At 35.9% G+C, this 4,976-nt stretch overlaps 1 long non-coding RNA gene across 1 annotated transcript; it reads left to right on the top strand.

Moving 5' to 3' along the window:
* The first annotated feature begins 3,520 nt into the window (after positions 1–3,520).
* Positions 3,521–4,189, top strand: LOC100939737 (uncharacterized). Its single transcript, XR_152402.1, has 2 exons — positions 3,521–3,578; positions 3,965–4,189. It is a non-coding gene; the product is annotated as an uncharacterized LOC100939737 (long non-coding RNA).
* Positions 4,190–4,976: the final 787 nt, after the last annotated feature.

The following is a 4,976-nucleotide window of genomic DNA, read 5'->3' as shown; positions in this document are numbered from 1 at the left end:
TTTTCTAATCTGATTATTAAAAAAAAAAAACTAGACATCGTATTTCTCTAGAATTATCCTAGTGACTTGGGAGGCTGATATGGGAGAATTTCTTGAGGCCACGAGTTCAAGACCAGAGTGAGTAACATAGTAAGACTTTGGCTCTAAAAGATAGAAATAAATTTTAAAAATTAGCTGGGTGTCGTGGCACTCACCTATCGTATCAGCTGCTCAGGAGGCTGAGGTAGGAGTATCACTTGAGCCCAGAAATTAGAGGCGTTAGTGAGCCGTGATCACACCACTGCACTCTGAAAACAAACAAAGAAACAGACAAAAACAAAAAGAATTATCCTAATATTGAGTTGTTGGCAAATTTTAACTTAATTTAATTTAAATTTAATTGTTGGCAAATTTCGTGTTTTTGCCCCTGGACACTGTTTTCTAGTTTGCAACTTTTATTTCTATTTGGCTTATATTACCTTTTTTTTTTTTTTTTTTTTTTTTTTTAACCATGCATGATATTTTTACAGCGTATTTTTGCAAATTTTACCATAAACTACGCGTAATCAATGTGCGTTGCTAGATCAAAAGTCCTAATCTTTGATCTACTGAAATAGCCATTGAGTTATCACTTATGAACACTAAAATTATATTTTGAATTAAAAGTTTTGATACCTTAGCCCAACGGAATAAATGATGTGGAATTACAAATGCTACAAGAGAATAGTAGGTAGAGATTTCTTACAGTGTGGGACATGAAACTTTTAAGCTTCTCTAAAAAAAACTAAGATTTGAATAATAATTTATAGTTAGTATTCTATGTCATAACATTAATGAATTTGTTACACAGAATAATCCACGTAAGGAGCTACTATTATCTATTTGACAAAGTAAAAAGTAAACTCGAAGACTTGGTCAATCTTACACAGATTTAAGTAAAAGCTGTAGAACCAAATATTGATGATCTGACTTCCAGCTTCAGATTTCGCCCATGATACAAGGCCAGTTGTATTTAAAACATATCCATTTTCATAAACCTGCCCAAGGGAAGTGGCAAAACAGCAAATTGACACAATGATTTTGAAACATGGTACCTGATTTTAGTGCCTCTGAAATATCACTTACAGATGAAGAAATTTTCAGTATTATCATCTTCTAACACTTCGACACTGAGGGAAATTGTAAGCAAGAGGGCCACAACGTGGCCTGACAATTGCCCCTGGCTTTTAATATTGTTTTTAACAATATTAAATTTTTAATAAAATACATGCTGTGCTGGCAACTTACAACTATGAGCTATCCTGAGATTCAAATATAACGATGACCAACGGCAATTTCTTTCTTTATTGTGTGACATATGTGGGTAATTATATAACTTCCTCAAGGCAAAATGCTGTTTGAAAGGCTTACCTAAAGAAAACAAAACTATTTTTGTTCCTGAGTTGATTATAATTTGATTTTCGTTCAACCTATTCTCCTAATTAATGGTCTGAAAGAGACATTTGACTTTCCAAATTCGCCTAGTCCTTGTTCATGGATTTCATGTTGTGTAGACAATTGGAGAATTTTCTAATGCAGTTGGTGGAAACTGATTTCTGTTGGCCTTTAGGGAAAGCATAAACTTTTGCTTTGTTTTGTTTTCTCTTTCCAACCCTTGCAGAAAGAAATTCTAACATTGTACTCCTGGTGAAGGTCTGTCCTTTACAAAGAGGCAAAAGTTGTTTCATTCCCTTGGTACATTGACATGTACCTGTGAGATTCTCCAACATTGAAGGTTTATTTTCCCCAGTGGTTGGTGGTTAAAGACCTGCCTGGGGCTTCCTTCTTTCTGGGGTGGGCCTGAAACCTGAGAGCTAGGCAGAAATGTAGGCAGGTCCCAGAAAATGTATCTACAGGGTGAATGGCTTATCTTCTACTTTATATGATGAGAAGAAAATATCATTCCTTATTTCCACTCTTCCTTAGCGTTATTTTTCTTTGTCGCTTTACATTAGAATAGTAGCAAATTCTTAGAGGCCATGTATAAGTGTGGGCCTAAGGGATAACTAACAAGATAAGACTCAGTATTTATTCAAAAGGGGTCCTTACAGGTTTGGATATCTCACAGGATTGTGATGTGCAAATAGAGTTTGGGACATTAAAATGTATGCATATATAGTAATACACAGAGCAAATTTACCTGAACTTTTTCTTAGGCCATATACCTACACATTTTTAGTATTCTAGAATTATATCTGCCATATTCTTTTTTCTATATTAAGCATAAGAAATGTGTGAATTATTAAACTAGGGGCAGACATGCACAAAGTCCTGGGCTTTGTAAAGGAGTCTTACTCCTCAAGCAGTTTTTAGAGCTGCGTTTAACTATGGGCAAAATCCCATGCAAAATTCTTGTTCAATAAGACATTCTGGAAACCACTTAATTTTAAAAGAATATGTGTCTAGTTTCAGAGTTCAATTAGGCTTGCATGGAAGCTCAAATTGCAATGGCAACCGCTATTCTCATGTGCAAATGTATGCATTTAGAAAGGATATTGAATTTTGTATCTAAGGTAATTAGTTTTTGGTAGGAATGGACTTCTTTTCTGGAGATGTATTTACTGTGCTGATAGGTTGCATTATATATAAAGCATGGCACTATATCAATATATTTATAGCTATTTCAATTTTCATATTTACTGCTGGGATTGGAGAGGAGGTGACTTGCTTTTGACAATGTAGGTGTTTAAGGCTGATATTCATATTCAGACAAACATTATTCACCATCATATTCAGGCAAACATTATTGATCCTCTGGAAGTTAGAAGTATTTCCAGTTCAAAGTATTTATCCTCTTTCATCTATTCCAAGGATTCTAAAAAGTTTATCTGTTGTAAAAACATTCTCCAAAACAATTAGAATAATTATTCTTTTCCATTTTTCTATTAGGACAATATAGCATGATCTTTCCTAAAATGTGTTTTCTTTGTTCCTGCCTTGAATCTGATTCAGCCATTGAAATCAGGTCAAGAATTCCGATATTCAAGATTTGGTTATTTATTTTGTTTTCAAACTCAAATATATGCAAAACCCTACCCATGATACTGTGGGGCTATTTACCAATTCCCCTAACCACCAAATAGTCTTAATCCTCCATTTTGAGGAAGCATCAGTTCTATCCCAGCTCTGCTGCCTATAAAAAGATAGCAGCGCGAATCAGATTCTCTGTTCCCCACAAAACCACATTTTTTTTTTTTTTTTTTTTTTTTTTTTGATACCGCGTCTCACTCTGTCGCCCAGGCTGGATTGCAGTGGCGCGATCTCGGCTCACTGCAAGCTCCGCCTCCCGGGTTCACTCCATTCGCCAGCCTCAGCCTCCGGAGTAGCTGGGACTACAGGCGCCCGCCACCACACCCGGCTAATTTTTTGTATTTTTAGTAGAGACGGGGTTTCACCGTGTTAGCCAGGATGGTCTCGATCTCCTGACCTCGTGATCCACCCGCCTCTGCCTCCCAAAGTGCTGGGATTACAGGCGTGAGCCACCGCGCCCAGCCCAGAACCGGATTTCTGAGACAGAATGATCAGGGTCAGAGATGACATTTAGGACGACAAGTTTAAGGGTAAGAATGTTGCCTATCCTGGGTTGAAACTGTTTCATACAAAGTCAAAGCAAAAACTTCAAGCGAAGTCAGAGAGAAAAGTATTGCAAAGAGTTATACAGAAAGAGATGAGTTTTTTTAAACAAGCAAACTGAACAAAGGTACATAATGGGGCAGAGTTTGTGTTCCTTGGTTGACATCCCATGGATATTAACCAATATCATATTAGTTCTTTGGTCCATTCACCTTTGGCTATAATGCAAGATTAAGATGATAGTTTCAACTTGGGAAAATTTGGAGTTTGTGAGTAGAGTTATTTGTATGCATCTATGTGCCCTTTGGAAGAATTTGTAAATGATTTGCTTAATAACTTTTAAAATCTGGCTTTGTTCTGACATTGCTCTTAGGTAATTGGTTGTTATAAGAGAAGAGAAAGAGCAATAGTGAAAATAAACACAGGCACAAAGCAGAGGCATTTTCTTCCACTTCAACAGAGCTCCTATGCCTAAACAGGGCAGGGGAATTGTGGATGTCACAGTGCCATTAACAGTAAAGCCAAGTGACATGAGTTTGTCTATGTAACAAACCTGCACATGTACTCCTGAATCTAAAATAAAAATTTAAAAAATAAATAAATGTTAAATTAAAAAAAGAGTACTCTCACGTAATCAGCAAGGTCGTGATGCTATTGCCAATTAATTTTTCTTTTTGTCATATAATGACATTTGATTGAGACCATGATTTATTTCATTCTATTACCATATAATTAATTTATAATTAATAGCTGCAATTTTGTGGATTATCAAACATTGAAAGCTGGGCATTATTAGTTTTATTGATGTTGAAACCTTTACTGTGAAACCTATAGAAACTTCCCCAGAGCGAGGTGGATTTGATCCTAAAGTCCGTGTTCTTTCCCTCAGACCATACATGCGCTCTTCAAGCCCATTCCACCAGCAGAGTTCCTTTCACTTACGGTAATTACTTTATCAATTTAAATAGTTTGGCCAAGTCTTTTTTGGAGAATGACAGAACATTCAGTGGCCTTTTAGAAGCTTTCTAGGCCAAAATCCCATCCAATGAAAGAATAACATCTTCATATTATCTGAAGAATGGTCTTTCATTCTTGATCTGAACATGTCACATAATAAGGAAGTACAGTATTTCAAAAGGATGCTATTGTATTTAGCAGAAATCACATCGTTTGAGTAACTATTTCCCTCTTTTCCTCATCCTGTTTTTTTGGTGCTATTTAAAAAAAAAATCAAGTCTTTCTTATGCAAAACCTGTAAAATAATAAGCAATACCTAAATCATTTCTTCTCTGAGCCAAACCTCTTTAATATCTTAAGCTACTCCTATGCCAGGAAACCCCTAGGAAATCTTCTATTCAAATCACAGGCATCTCAATCACTTGCCA

The sequence above is a fragment of the Pongo abelii genome, chromosome 12 (assembly GCF_028885655.2).
Source record: "Pongo abelii isolate AG06213 chromosome 12, NHGRI_mPonAbe1-v2.0_pri, whole genome shotgun sequence".
In the NCBI taxonomy this organism is placed as follows: domain Eukaryota; kingdom Metazoa; phylum Chordata; class Mammalia; order Primates; family Hominidae; genus Pongo; species Pongo abelii.
This window is presented reverse-complemented; position numbering and strand designations above follow the sequence as displayed.